The sequence below is a fragment of the Onychostoma macrolepis genome, chromosome 07, assembly GCF_012432095.1.
Source record: "Onychostoma macrolepis isolate SWU-2019 chromosome 07, ASM1243209v1, whole genome shotgun sequence".
Taxonomy (NCBI): Eukaryota; Metazoa; Chordata; class Actinopteri; order Cypriniformes; family Cyprinidae; genus Onychostoma; species Onychostoma macrolepis.
The window spans coordinates 14,025,641-14,042,155 of record NC_081161.1 but is presented as its reverse complement, the minus strand read 5'-3'; the positions used below and the strand labels follow the sequence as shown (position 1 = coordinate 14,042,155).

Here is a 16,515-nt window from a genome sequence, read left to right as displayed (position 1 = left end):
ACTGACTGTGTTGTTACAATCCGGGGATACATAGCCACAGACCAGTCAGAATGCCCATGATGACCCTTGTCCACCGCTGAAAGTCCCTACAATGGGCATGTGAGCATCAGAACTGGACAATGGAGCAATGAAAGAAGATTGCCTGGTCTGATGAATAATGCTTTTAGATCAGGCTTGCGTGTGCATCATTTACTTGGGGTGGCAGAGGCAGTGTTATGGTCAATGTTCTGCTTGGAAACCTTGTGTCCTGGCATTCATGTGGATATTACTTTGACAAATACTACCTACCTAAAGATTGTTGCAAACTACATATATCCCTTCATGGCAATGGTGTTTCCTGATGGTAGTGGCCTCTTTCGGTAGGATAATGCACCCTGCCACATTGCAAAAATTGTCCAGGAATGGTTTGAAGAACATGACGAAGGGCTTAAGGTGTTCCCAGACAGCAACATAGTTTTGGCCCAGATCCAGCCCACATCTAGCATATGTGAAATCCATGTGGGCCAGATGTGGGCCGGATGTGGGCCGACACTGCTTGCTGTCTGGGTTGCCTTGGCCTCCAAATTCCCCAGATCTCAATCTAATGAAGCAACAGATCTGATCCATGGAGTCCCCACCTCAAAACCTCCAGGACTTAAAGGACCTGCTGCTAAAGTTTTAGTACCAGATAGCTCAGGACACATTCAGAAATACTGTGGAGTCCATGCCTCAAAGCATCAGGACTGTTTTGGCAGCACGAGGGGGACCTATACGATATCAGGGCGGGTGATTTTAATCTTGTAGCTGATCAGTCTATATAAAAACATATACAATTTATAAAATATCAAACTGATTTATAAATCTTTAACTAATCAGTTCTTAAGCATTATATAATATAAGAATCTTATTGAAGAAATCTAGCTAAATCTAGGGAAAAGAAATGTTTAAAGAACTCTGTTATTGTGGATTGTCACAGAGAGACCACCTCTCTCTGTTTGCTATTTGAGTACATATTTTACCAATGTGTGCATGTTGCACCTGATGCGCCTGGTGTCTGCTGCATGCTTATACTCAAATAATGAATAAAACCCAAATATAACAAATACATTAATTTATAAATTAAAATGCTCCATCGGGACAAGACCACGGGAATCAGATAAGCCCTTTACACAATCTGACATGGCTGCGGTTGGAATTGAACTGCGGGTTTCGTCTGGCCAGAGGAGAACTGGCCCCCCGACTGAGCCTGGTTTCTCCCAAGGTTTTTTTTTTCTCCATTCTGTCACAGAGGGAGTTTAGTTTCCTTGCCGCTGTCGCCTCTGGCTTGCTCAGTTGGAGACACTTAATTTCTAGCGATTATCGTCGATTTGATTGCACAGATACTATTTAAACTAAACTGAGCTAGACAATTACATCTCTGAATTCAATAATGAAATGCCTTTAACTGAAAATTGAGTGTTTAATCTTATCATTATACATTATTGACACTCTATCCTCCAATTTGATACTGTTAAGTGCTTTGACACAATCTGTATTGTTAAAAGCGCTATATAAATAAAGGTGACTTGACTTAACTTATACTGTTGCCATAAATTTCCATCCCAGTGCAATGTAAGATGAACCCATTCTCTTGAAGTGCTCCACCATGTATCCACAACAAAGCAAGAAAACAAGCTCATGCATTTTGTGACTTTCCACTATTGCCTGAACAATCTGCAGTCTCGAATTTATACAGATATCAAGCGAAAAATACTAGCGGCAGCCAAATACTGTGAGGTTCAGATAGTGACTTCTGTCTTAAGAGTTTACAAATATGCATATTGTGCAAGAGTTTATACTGGCTTTAGTGCATAAACAGTGCTGGGCAGATTGCCTACAAATTGTAGTCCATTACTGATTCCAAATTACATGTCGTAGTCAGTAATGTGATTCATTATATTACACATTTTAGGTAATATAATTTATTACATAAATACATAATATATTGAAACTATTTTTGGTTTATTTTTAGATTGATTTTGACCTAACTCATTTATCACAATGTTTTAAATAGGATAATATTGTACCATATTGTGTCACCAGCTGGAGTGCCCATGAGCTCCAGCCCTTGACTTTTACCATTTCACCCAGGACCCATTTCCCATAATCCTTTGCCCAGACTCATCAGCACTCATTACCAGTTCACAGCTGCTTCATACTAGAAGGACTATAAAAGATGCACACACACTCAAACACATTGCTGATGATTGTTAGCCTGTATGTTTAGCCATTCCGTGTTCCTTGCCTCGCCTTGCCTAGTTTTTTATCCCTGTACAGTTTTCTATCATGGACTGATTGTTGATCATTTGCTGCCTGCCATGACCTTATACTTATTAAAGGGATAGTTCACCCAAAAATGAAAATTTGATGTTTATCTGCTTACCCCCAGGACATCCAAGATGTAGGTGACTTTGATTCTCAAACTCAAACCGTTGCAGTCTGTCAGTCCTATAATGCCAGTCAATGGGCACACAGTCTTTGAGAGAAAAAAAAACATGCACACTCAAATCCAAATTAAACCTCGCGGCTTGTGGCGATACATTGATGTCCTAAGACACGAAACGATCGGTTTGTGCGAGAAACTGAACAGTATTTATATCATTTTTTACCTCTGATACACCGCAATGTCCAACCATCCTGAGCTCATCCACAACATCCGGCGTATGACGCGACAACGGCTCTGTAACATAGATATATATATACATAGATATATATGTAGAGCCTTACGTATCGCGGCCCATAGAAACTGTCGCTAATGAGGCATCTATGTATATATATGTGCCAGAGCAGGTTGACGCGTTACCAGTGTTGGGCAGTAACTAGTTACTAGTAATTTAGTTACTGTAATAATATTACTTTTTGCAGTAACTAGTAGTGTAACTAATTACTAATAAGATTTCAGTAATAATATTACAGTTACCTTCCATAAAACAGCTTAGTTACTTAGTTACTTTTGATGCCTCAACCCCGCTGATTTAAAATCTAACAATCAAATAATCACTAGATTTATTTTCATAATTTTCATGATTCGCACATGCATGTGATGTCCCCAGTGCAGCAGGCAAGCTTGGAATATGGAAAAGCTTACATTCAGCAGATAGAAATATTGCATTATATTGATTTTGTCAGGAAAAAAGATCTGTTGTTTAAGTTGTGGCTTTACTTTACTCTGGCATTACATCCCTCTGATCAGCATGTGGTACATTATATTAATATAATTAAAAATATTTTTAGAAAGTTAAACAGTTTCTTACAAACTCATGTGATTTGATAAAATACATAACGAAATTTAATCGCATATGGGTAACGGAAAAATTACTTCAAGCTACACATGACAATTAATGAGATGAATACAACACTTCTACTTGAATGCCACTATCAATCACTATTGAGTGTTTGTAATAACTTCTGACTGCGATCCAATGTGGATTTTGGTCCAATGATGAGGCATAAATATGTTGTTAGTAACATTCTAGAAGAATTTGATCTGGAAGATACACAGTTACAACTTCTGTGGGGCGTGAAGAAAAAGTAATGTAACTAGTAGTGTAACTAATTACTGATGCCAGAAAGTAATAAGTAAAGTAGCAATATTACTTTTGAAAGGAGTAACTAGTAATGAGTAATATATTACCTTCTTTGAGTAACTAGCCCAACACTGCGCGTCACGCACTGGATGTTGTGACAGTCGGACATTGAGGTTTATCAGAGGTAAAAAATGATATAAATACTGTTCAGTTTCTCGCACAAACCAATCGTTTCATGTCTTAGAATGTATCGTCACAAGCCGCAAGGTTTAATTTGGATTTGTGTGTGCATGTTTTTTTTTTATCCCAAAGATTGTATGCCCATTGACTGGCATTATATGACTGACAGACTGCAACGGTTTGAGTTAAAAATCTTCGTTTGTGTTCTACTGAAGAAACAAAGTCACCTACATCTTGGATGCCCTGGGGGTAAACAGATAAACATCAAATTTTCATTTTTGGGTGAACTATCCCTTTAATTGATTATGCCTTCTGTTGCCTCTATTGTTGTTTTTGCTGATGATTGACCCTGCCTGTACGACCACAGTCTCAATAAAGCCTGCAAGTGGATCCTCAACCTCATTGTCACACGCTGACTGCTACTTATTCCAGTTTCTTATTTCAGTCTCAGAGATAGACCATGACCATGTGCTCTCTGTCCTGCCAGTTATGGCTATGGCCATTGTGTGTGTTTGGGCCACACAAACCACTGTAGTTTCCCCAGAGGTGGCGGCCTCCACTGCAGAACTTCTCGAGGCAGTGGCGCCCACTCTAGTCCCAGAGTCTGCTTCAGAATCTGCTCTATTCCGTGAATTAATTCCCTAGCTTGCTCTAGTTCCAGAACCCATTTCCAAGCCAGCTCCAGTCCCAGAGCCTGCTCCAGAGTCTGCTCCAGTACCCGAGATCGCTCCAGTTCACCCTGAGGTGGCAACTTCCATTGCAGAACCTCCTATGGCGATGATGTCCACTTCGGCTCCTCCCAAGAAAGCAGCAGCACTCTCCCCCAAGCTCTCGGTATTTCCTGATGCCTCTGTTACGACTGCAAGGGCTGCCTCTGAACTCTCTTGGTTTTTTGAAGCTCCTGCTGCTACTGCTGCAAACCCTCCAGAGATGACGGAATCCGCTGCAGAACCTCCAGAGGTGGCGGCATCCACTGCAGAACCTGTAGAGGTGCGGGAACTGCTACAGAACTTCCAGAGGTGGCAGGGGTGTTCGCTTCAGCTCCTCTCAAGACAGCGGTGCCCACTTATGAACTCTTTGTCTGTCCTGATGCGGTCATGGAGACCATCTGTGTACCCTCAGTCAGGCCTGTCGTGGCCTTTGAGGCCATTTATGAACTCCCTGTCCTTCCTGTCATGGTCACGGAGACCGCCTCTGAATTCACTCAATGTCCTGTCCCGGCTATCTGTGAACTCTCTGTGTGTCCTGTAACGAGCAAGGAGGTAGTTTCTGATTTCTGTGACTGTTTAGTCAGAACCAAGAAGGCCGGCTCTGCCTGTGCTGTTACGGTTATGGAAGCCATCTCTGCGCTGTCTGCCTGTCCTGTAATGGCTTCAGAGGCCACTGTTAACCTGTTGATCCCTGGACTGCTTTCTATCATGGACTGATTGTTGATCGTTTGCTGCCCGCCCTGACCTTATGCCTGTTTATGGATTATGCTGTAACGTCTGTGTAGGATCAGTGATGGCTGATTACACTTTGTTTTATGAAACCCTTTTAGCCTTTAGACATTTGCATATAAATTACCGACCTGGCCTCACCGTTTACATTTATATGGGTGCTAAATTGCAGATGGTTTTTCCCCACTATCAGAAGGATGATAAACAGGTCGCCTCTATGGTGTCCCTATCAAACTTCAAACACATTGCACAGAGGAGGGAATGACCCCCGTGCCAGGCATCAGACCAGTTGTCTGTCTCCACAATTTCCAATACACATCACACACACACCTAAAAACATTTTCTTTATTTAGGCCATGTATCTGCTATGTATCTGTTATAAATATATCTGCTATATGCATGTGTTGTATGTATATTCCCCTATTATATTAACTTAGTTAAAACCCTTTACTTGTATTAGTTAGATGTTAAATGCCTATATTCAAGTGTATGAGTGCATCTCTGCTTTAATATCGTCTGGAGGTTACTTTCTTGGTATCAAAATGATCTTCTCTTTATTTCTCACACAATGATGTACACTATGTGATCGTGAAATGCATCAAACAATTCTTACTATGTTTTGAATTAAAAGCTGCACTAACGTTCCAGACCAGCAATAAAATGCGAATGGGCCATAAACGGAGACAAAGGAAGTCTCTCCCGCTCAAAATGCATGCCTCTGATTGGCCACTCCACCCACAAAATGGGTGCGGCTATGAACTATCAAAAGTTCTGAACTCAGACTAATCGACGCTCAAAAACTCTTCTTCTTGAGACAAACACACTCCAAAACTCTCCTCTTGAGTTTAACCTTCTGGCAGTGTTACATTCAAGTAACTTTGTGGACTTGCTGTGGACTTTCCTATCTTCAGAAGAACCAGGGGGAAAATCTTCGACTCACTCCTAAAGAACTCATCAAGAACCTTGTCTACCGCATCAAGACTCTTATTCAGCAACAAACCAATGCAAGTAACCATTTACAACTAATTAGATGCGTGTTTAAGTTTGAACCCCTTTTAAGGTGAATTGTGACTCTGATGATTCTCATTTAGGTTGTGGTTAACTGATGTGAAATACTGCCATTCTTTGCTGTTCTCTCTCTTTTCCTTACTTTACTTCATCCTGTATATATATGTTTTGCTTAGTTTGGTTGTATGTTAGTTATAGTTTCATTTATTAAATCCCTTATATTCACAATTGATTGTCTCTGTGTTCCGCTCACAATTCAAAGTCACTGAATGTTGCTCCTTGCTACATGCTAAACTACTGCTAGCACTGTATAAGTAGGAAGGCTATTGTTCTTTGGCCAGGAAAATAATCTTCCTAGAATTGATAAATAATTATATTGTCTGCTCGGTGGACGGACAGATCAAATAATTGTAATGTTGATTCTGCTACAGTTAATTCTAAGATCTAATCTACATATTTATTATTAATTATAACCAGTTATAATTAATTATAAATAATTCCTTTAAGCTAATTTGCCACAATGCCTTGCCTCTATTGTTGTGTTTGCTGATGATTGACCCTGCCTGTGCGACCACGATCTTAATAAAGCCTGCAACAAGTGGATCCTCAACTCAACCATTTTGTAACCAAAATTACAATGAGAATATATATATATATATATATATATATATATATATATATATATATATATATATATGTATGTATGTATGTATGTAAATGTAACAGGGTGATATGAGTTCGGGACTACATTTCCCATAAGTTCGTGGGGTAGCATAAGGTTTACATCTGTGCATGCTATAAACAGACGCACAATAGCACATAGCGTGCTCTCGCCTCATTCATTCATTGTTACAAACAAGCGTGCACTAATATCAGGTAATTTGTGCTCAACTGTGTTTTAATAGTGACTATTTTGATGAATGTATTTCACTCACGAGAGCTGTTTCTGTTTAAGCAAATAGATTGATGCCGAGTTGTTTTATGCTGCACGTCTAGAATAATTTGTGTGTCGTTAGGTCATTATCTAATTAAATGTGGACATGAAGTATCTTCATGCATGGGTTTTTATTATGAGGTAATGAGAATACGTAAAGAAAGTAGTAGACTATGTGGGGTGGAAAAAAAAGTGGTTGTATTTGTTGTTGTGTTTCAGAACCCCGCTCATATTACTGGTGATTGGCCTGGCAACACAGTCCTCAGAATTGATGAATGATGTGTGAGTGAATTATGTTAAGAGGTAATAAGAATGATTAAGTGTTTTCTCATGAACATTTATGAAGATGGTTGTTTTCATAAAAGTTTGTTTTACAGGTCTCTTAAAGGAGAACCACACAGTTGGTTTTTAATTCCTCTTTCTTAGATCCAGTTATTTTAAAGGTATTTGATCGGATTATAGAATTTATTAATGCAAATCCTTAATTCAAGGTATTTACAATAAGTGTTTGTGTTGCAGGACTAGCACGACTATTGTTACTATCTTTTTATTGTGGTGAATTGCCCAATGAGTTTTTTGTATACTGTGTATTAATATCATTGTGATTTTGTTTTCTTTTCTTTTAGTTGTCCTCCTTCCTGATTCCATGGCAGCTGCAGGGTCTCCTCCATGGGTGTGACTGGCACTGGTGAGGTGGTGGGGATTCTTCTGTGGTTTCTGGTGATTTGTATTTCCTCTTGAGAGCTGTGATTGCTGTGCTGCATTGTTTGAATTTCAATTAATGGTTGTATATTTTCACACTTATAATTGTGCCCAGTTGGAGCCCTGTGGTTTGTCGTGAATGTTTTATTTTTTTGTTAGGTCAGTCTTAGTGTTTCAGATATTTATTATTTTATTTGAAAATTGGTATTTGTGAACTGCTATTTATAAAACTGCTTGTACAAGCAATAAAGCTTTCACTACAGTTTGTGGCCAGTTATTATCCCTCCCTGATTTGGTGAGATATTTCAATCACTGTAACAACATTATTGTCAAGAACTGTGTTGGAGAGAACGATGGAGACGTAGATCAGAGTAACAGTCTTTAATATAATCCAAAAACAGGGAAAATCCACACAAGGAACAGCATTGACACATAAACTTGACGTTTTAGACCCGACAAAGACAGACTGCAAAGACTGGGGTTTAAATACATGGGGTAACAAGGGTAATAAACAAGACACACCTGAGTCAAATGACAATCAAACATGAGTGAAAACTAAGTCACGGAGAGAACATGGGGAAGTAAACACACACAGACAGTCCAGGGGCGTGACAAAGGAGTGGACTTGGGATGGAAACAGGGGACGGCAAAGGACTGGCAGGAAGGCAGGCAGATAATCCAGGTGGAGGGTCAGGCTGAGGACAAACAACCGGGAGGAGGACGACAAAGAGTCCAGGATGGAGACGACAGAGGGAAGAGCCAGGGAGAAGACAGAAGGGAGCCAGGTGGGACCCAGGGTGGACATTTTTGAGCCTCCGGGCTTTCAGGGCTGTTGTGCGCTGCCCACACATACCAAATTGCAACTCCCAGCTCGGGGAATGCGACTGACAGGGGAAGGACAGGGCTGCACTCGGGAACAGAGTCTCTCTCTGGGCTGGACTCGGAATCTAAGGCCCTCTCTGGGCCAGATGAGGAAACAACAGCCCTCTCTGGGCCGGACGTGGAAACAGGAGCCCTCTCTGGGCTTGACGTGGGAACAACAGCCCTCTCTGGGCTGAATGTGGGGACAAGAGCCCTTTCTGGGCTTAACGTGGAAGCAGAAGCCTTCTCTGGGCTGGACGTGGGAACAGGAGCCCTCTCTGGGCTGGATGTGGGAACAGAAGCCCTCTCTGGGCTAAACTCAGGAACAGGAGCCCTCTCTGGGCTGAGCTTGGGAGCAGAGTCTCTTTCAGGGCTGTACGGGGAAACAATACTGACAGAGGGCTCCGACGAAGGAGGGAGGAGAGGGGGCAGGTCAGCATATAAATCCACTAACACTCCTTCTGAGCTCCACAGATCCAGATCCACACTTGGCTCACCCTCAGCCATGGTGCAGTGGGCAGAGCTCCTCTCCGCGATCTCGCTGTCCACAGCTTTTTCCCTCGTGGCAGGCGTTGTAGCCGGCTCGCGCACCTGGTCTGACGTCACTTGCAGCATCGGCTCCGCGCCGATCTTCAGCTCTGTCGCTCCGTGCGGCGATGGTTCGTCAGTCGTGGCGGGCTCAGGCTTGGGCTCCGCACCGTGGGGACATGGTGGGCTGGGCTCTGGGTCTTGCTGTGCTCTGGATCGGAGATAGACGCTCTCCAGATGATAGCTTCCCTCCAGCTCAGTCCAGTGTTGTCTGGGAGGTCGATGGGGTGGTGGTAGTTTGCCCCGATCCAGAACAGTGAGTTCAGCGCAGCGTTGTCGAACGCCGTTAAAACGGCGAGCTGGCTGAACTCAACCGCATATTCCAGGAGGTGGAGGTCCTTACGGGGAAGGTAGGTAAACACTGAGGCGAGGGGATTCATGGGGAAAACACGGGAAACAAAAAAACAAAACAAAACAAACAAACAGTATAAAACACGGAAACAAAACGGAGGGGAAACACGCAACTAAACTTCTTTTGTTGTCGGTCAGGTCTTCTGTCAGAAACTGTGTCAGAGAGAATGACGGAGATGTAGATCAGTGTAACAATCTTTAATATAATCCAAACACAGGGAAATTCCACACAAGGAACAGCATTGACACACAAACTTGATGTTTTAGACAGACTGCAAGGACTGGGGTTTAAATACATGGGGTAAAAAGGGTAATAAACAAGACACACCTGAGTCAAATGACATAATCATACATGAGGGAAAACTAGGTCACGGAGAGCACATGGGGAGGTAAACACACACAGACAGTCCAGGGGCGTGACAATTATATTGTATTAAACATTATATTATGTCAAGGTTTCCCAAACTGGGGTTTGTGAGCTTAATTTGAAATAAATAAAAAAAAAATAAACTAATAATTTATGAAATCGTAAAAATTTAAAAAATAATATTAAAAAAATTTGTAAAAAAAAAAAAAAAATTAAAATAGCAACAATCAAAATAAGACACATATTTAAAAAGATTAAATATTTTATTTGTTTACCTGCATGTCATGTAACCATTAACATCAGAGAACTGTGAACATGCAAATGTGTGACTTAATTGTTAGCTTATTACCTTAAAGTCTCAGAGGGTACTTTAAGTAAATATGGCTGTGTTTACACTTGGCATTAACATGCAACCTGTATCCGGATGTTGTCCACATACACATTGAAAAGACAAGTGTAAACGAGCTTCTGATCGGAATGTAGTCCAGAGGTAGTCGAGGACGCATTATGATCAGATCTCAGTGTAATGTAAATACAATCCAGCCATCGTTCTGCCACGGGTTGTTGGGGCTAGAAGCTCAATAAAGCACAAAGGAGTAAGGTATTTAAATGAACAGTAAGGTATTTAAATGAGTCTTTTAATAAATCCACACAGAATGAGCAAACATAACCTCTTCAAACAACGTAAGACAGGACAAAGAAACAGGGGAAAGGCAGGGCTAAAAATACAAACCAAACGAAAGGAACTAATGGTATAATTAACAAACACAGGTGGAAACTAGGGATGCACCGATACCACTTTTTCCAGTACTCGCCCGATACCGATACTTTTATTTTTGGTACTTGTCGATACAGAGTACCGATACCGATATTTTCATTGCATTTGTACATTTTTTAAATATTGGGTACAGAAACCAAAAGAGTATGTATAATGTTAGTTGGTTAACTTAATTTATCAAATAGATACAGTCAAACCAAAATTTATTCAGACACCTTCAAAATTTCTTACATTATAACAGTTTATTCGCTGTAGTTTATGGTAGTAAAATATGACAAGAACTCACAGTTAAACTGTGTCAGAACAAATTCAGCTCGATAATATCAGATAACTTTGATAGAAAGGTATGTGATGGATTACAATCAACCAAAATTATTTAGACAGCTGTTAGTATGACAATATTTACACAACTATCAATACTTTGTCAGGCAACCCTTAGCCTTAATGACAGCCTGTAGTCTCCTGGGCATGCTGTCAACCAGGTTCATGCAAACCTGAACTTCAGTTTTTTTCCGACTCGGTCTGAATAATTTTTGGTTCCAAATTTGTATCAATTTTATTGGTAGTCCACTGTATGAAGAATTTTTGGATATAATATCTCACAGTTTACTTTATTTTGCTATCCTCACTTACATAAATGAACTATAGTGTCCTGCACCCACTAGTAAAAAATATCAAAAATTATATTTGGTCTCTGAATAATTTTTGGTTTGACTGTATATCCTTCGGTTATTTTCACACTTAATTATGCACATTAAAATGTATTTTACAAGTTTTTGTTACTTTCACTGTTCATTTTTTTTGTTTGTTTTTGCTCTATGGTACATCATCTTTAATTCAATTGCATTAGAGCTGCTAAAATCATGTGTTTTGCTGTAATAATGCAGGGAACCACTTGTTATAAATCTCCTAACTGTGATATTTTCAGAAATAGAAGTCGCGTTTTTCTTTGCTTTTCTTTCTTAAGAAATGCACAACGCGAGCACGTATTTGTACTGGTGCAGAATGAGAGGGACAGTACTAGCGCATTTCACACAGGCTGCTAGTTTCACTTTCGCCAGAAAGTCGTGTATGCTTAAGGCTGAAAATAAATTATTTATTTTATAGTGAATGACCCTATAAATTGTCTTATATTTACGATCCAGTTTTAATCCAAGTGATGCATGCTATGTGAGCGAACATCAATAAAGATCACAGAAGTGCGCGCGCGCTCTATCTCTCTCTCCCTCGTTCCCTATCGTTAAGTAACTTGTGCATTGTTTTGCTCAGAGATGGGACCAAGTCATTGTTTAGCAAGTCACAAGTAAGTCTCGAGTCTTTGCATTCAAGTCTCGAGTCAAGTCTCGAGTCAAGACAGACAAGTCCCAAGTCAAGTCCCGAGTCAAAATAGGCAAGTCCAAGTCGAGTTGCAAGTCCTCAACTTTTAGCTTCAAGTCTTAAACAAGTCATTAGTGCTCTTTGCCCAAATTAGTGTCTCAATATTAATTACCACATCAAATTTATCGTAATTTATATCAGGAAGTCAGGTAGAATATGTTTTTACATAGTTTAATTTCATGTGAGATGGGTGCCCTTAGTAAAACTACTCAAGTTCAATTTAGGGATTGTGCCAAGGGACAAGGACAAAAAAAAACTATTTTATTAGTAACAGAATAGCAAAGACAACAGAATTTCATAACAGCTGCAGTACTTTGCATGTGTGCATAAGAAGAATATATGCTTCTAGGTGTTATATCTAAACCAATGAGCCATTATTTGGAACCTCAATGAAACAGATTTAAAAGCATGTGAGCAGAAACGCAGAAAGAACTGTTTCGAAAGAACTATAAGAAAAACTGCTACCATACTTTACAAGTGAGAGGAAACATGCAATATGGATGCAGAAAAACTCATGAAGACAGTCATTCAAAAATAATGTGCTACCATCCTTTATAACTAATAGTAACAAAGACAAAATGTTGTACTTTAAATGTTACGTTTATAATATGCATAGTTGATCGCTAAATTTAGGGTCTATGAGCACTATACAGACTGATTTACAACAGGTGAATTCAATTATTTACCCGAAAGAAATAAAAGTGAAATGAGTGCCTGGTGAAGAGGGAGAAAAATTTAGTATATTTTATAGTTATATATAGGCTAAAATTCACAAATCATTTTGTGAAAGAAACACTTCTTCAAATTATATTTTAAATGATCATTAGGCCAAGTGCGCTTTTTTCTTTCAAATTATAGCTAAATTGTTTGCAATGATTAATTTTAAATCTAGCTTAAATCAAGGTTTATCCAATAATTATTTTGCACTTTAAACCTTTAAAAATAAGCAGGTTTACATTTTAACCCATCATTTTGATCCTGGATTTAAGTAATATTTAAGATTAACTTTAATCCTGTTGCACCATAACTTTAAACTGATTTAAATCTTGATTATGGATTAACTTTAAACTTAATGGAGGTTTAAATAAAATAAAATGCACATGCAATTAAAATATGCAACTGATTGAACAAAAAGTGGGGATCTGATCAAAAAAAAAAAAGGTCTCGGAGAGGTGTTTACAAATTAAAGTACATCGAGTTGACAGAGTGCCAGTATCGTGGCGGGATGGTGCACCTCGGTGTCGGACAAACAAAAGAAATGAGGAATATGTTTACCATTTAACAGCAGCGGTCGGTGATGGTAAGGCGAGCACCAGTGATCGCGGCAGCGCCTCTTGTTTCTCATGCCCCCTCCGTGTGTCTGCTGGGCGGCGATCAAACGGGCAGGGCAGCGCTTTTCACGAGCAGAGATAGCCACTAGACGAATCATGTAATTTTTTTTTTTTTCTTATCTCGGTTCTTTTGTCGAAAGTTATGCTATTACTCCATTAATTTATACTGTATATCAAGCGCTCCCTGAACGCAGTCTCTGGCTTATTGCCAGTCAAGCCCAAGCACGCTGCACCCGTCTAGAGTGATAACGACGCTGATCTGATCAAGTCTTTCCGAGTCACAGGGCTCAAGTCCAAGTCAAGTCTCGAGTCATTGCTGTCAAAGTCTAAGTCGAGTCTCAAGTCTTCTTTAATTATGCCGAGTCGAGTCGCAAGTCATCAAATTTGGGACTCGAGTCCGAGTCAAGTCTCGAGTCATGTGACTCGAGTCCACACCCCTGGTTTTGCTTACTTGTTTTTGACATATCCGACCGAACTACAAACGTTCCAGTGATGTCTGTGAGAAAAGTATATTCACGCACATCAGCTATAAAGGCATTAATACTGAATGTTTAACATTATTCATTGCATACATCTGCTTTGTAGACTTCCTTAATCTCTAATAACTCCATTCTGCTGCATGTTGTCCTGTTTCTTTGGCTGAATATGGCACTTATCAGTTATCACATGCTGTGAGGTATCGGTGCTTGGTATCGGGGCATTTTAACGAGTACAGGAGCTCAGTATCGGGCCCGATACCGATAACAGTATCGGTATGGGTGCATCCCTAGTGGAAACTAATGAATTATAACGAGGATTAACTAATGAGAACAGGAACTACCAAATAAGGGCAAACAGGAACTCAAACACGTGACATTTGTATTCTGATTGTCAAGTCAAGTCATCTTTATTTATATAGCGCTTTTAACAATACAGATTGTGTCAAAGCACTTAACAGTATCAAATTGGAGGATAGAGTGTCAGTAACGTATAATGATAAGATTAAACAGTCAATTTTCTCAATTTTCAGTTAAAGGCGTTTCATTATTGAATTCAGAGATGTCAATGTCTAGCTCAGTTTAATTTAAATAGTATCTGTGCAACCAAATTGACGATAATTGCTAAAAATAAATTTTATTGCTTTGACTGTATCCCCTGTGAATGTTATATGTTTAATAAAAAAAAAAAAAAAAGAAAAGTTTTAGCTATAGAAGCATGCAACATCCGGTAGTGACGCTTGCTCGCTCTCATTGGCTATCGCAGGTATCATGTCAGAGGCAGCCCGATCAAGAGTCGTAAATATAATATCTTTGATATTTACGATTTGAGTTCGGGGACGCTCTCTCTATCGGGAGCAGTTAAATAATCTTAATGACACCACACAATAGTGGATTTTTGGGACAAAAATCGCTTGCGACAAACCGTGAATTGGGCCACACCTCCCAATCATTCAGGGGTGCAAATCGGACTTAAAATCGGCCTTACAATCCTCTAGTGTGTAGCCAGCTTTAGCAATACATCAGACATTTTAGCATTTTCAGAGCACATGGTGCAGAGTATAAATGTGCATCCACGTCCTTCCTACATGTTTTGCCCTTGAGAATGCAAAAATCTGTAAGTTTGAATAAATATTCATATAGTTACATTCATTCATATTCTCTCATATAAATTCATATACATCGATGTGATTGTGTATTTTGCTTAGTTATATATTTTGAGAACTATTTACATATGCCATATTAAAAATACAATTAAAATTCGCTTAATTATAATAACTGTCACGAATCTGGTTCATGGACTTCCGTCCAATTGCAACCAGAGGTTGCCCCTCCATCATATTGACTCTCATACCACACAGACTGTTACACGTCACTCTGGACTGCATTCCCCATCATGCATTGCACTGACTACACAGCTGTAACCAATCACACACACATGTCCTTGGACTACTCTTGTGTTTTGCCCGTGCCATACCTGATTGCTGGCATTTCGACCCTGCCTGTGTTTTGACCACGTCTTTGAATAAAGCTTGCATATGGATCTGCACGTCTCCCGTTCCTGTCGCCTCGTAACAATAACATGTTTTATATTTGAATTTATTTTTATATTTGATTTATATTTATTTAAATGTTTAAATGTATGGTTTAAGTACTTGAGTGTGTTTTATGCAGTGCTTTAAAGGGGTGGTTGACTGGTTTTTTCTAGGCTTGATTGTGTTTTAGGGGGTGCAGTCTAACATGTGTTAATGCTTCATTTTTAAAAAACACATTATTTTTCACATAATTTACCTTTATTCCACACTGCTCTGTCCCTTCTCCTCTAAACGCGCTGATCATTTCCTGGTTTTATGAAGCCCCTCCCTCAGAAATACGCAATGAGCTCAGATTGGTTAGCTGGCCTAGTGTGTTGTGATTGGCTAAACCGCCTCTAGTGTGCGTCTGAACGTCCCGCCCCTCAGCTCAGTGGCATGTGCTTTGGTTGTATTGTAAACATTGGCGTCATCTATATTGCTTATCAATTTGAGCCCGATTGAGACGCAGAGGATATTAGTGAAGAGGATCACGCAGAACCTGTTCAAGCACGGCTTTTAATGGTATGTTTTTTGTTTGTTGTTGTCTCATACTTTTAGATATGCTGTTATTTGTAAGTGCTACTGTTTCTGTTAGCTTTTAATATACGATTTTATCCTGATTAAAGCTTTAATACAGTACGGCAACCGCACACACGTCCATGTTTAACTCTTGTCATAGCTGTGTGAAAATAAGTGTATAAATGGAACATTTCATTGTTGGAGAGAGAGAGAGAGAGAGAGAGATGCAGAGCGTGTGCAGAGCAGGGGACGCGAGGAACAGGATTGAGAACCGCTGCTTTAGAACATGATTTTGAAACTTCTGAATCCATTAGAATCGTTAGAAGACAGAATCGCGATTCATATATGAATAGATTTTTACATGCACCCATATTTTTCTCTTCCTCTTCTCTAAAGTAGCGCAGCATGGCCTCGCCCCCTTTGTTGCGTGTTACCGGAGGCGGGGTTTATCTGGGTTCGTGACGTAACGGACCTGGGAAGTAACT

At 39.8% G+C, this 16,515-nt stretch overlaps 1 protein-coding gene across 1 annotated transcript in view; it reads right to left on the bottom strand.

Annotated features, from left to right (window-relative positions):
• The window catches only part of LOC131543329 (solute carrier family 2, facilitated glucose transporter member 4-like), a 65,200-nt gene that overhangs the window by 10,836 nt on the left and 37,849 nt on the right, over positions 1 to 16,515 (bottom strand). The gene's annotated exons all lie outside the window — the stretch shown is intronic.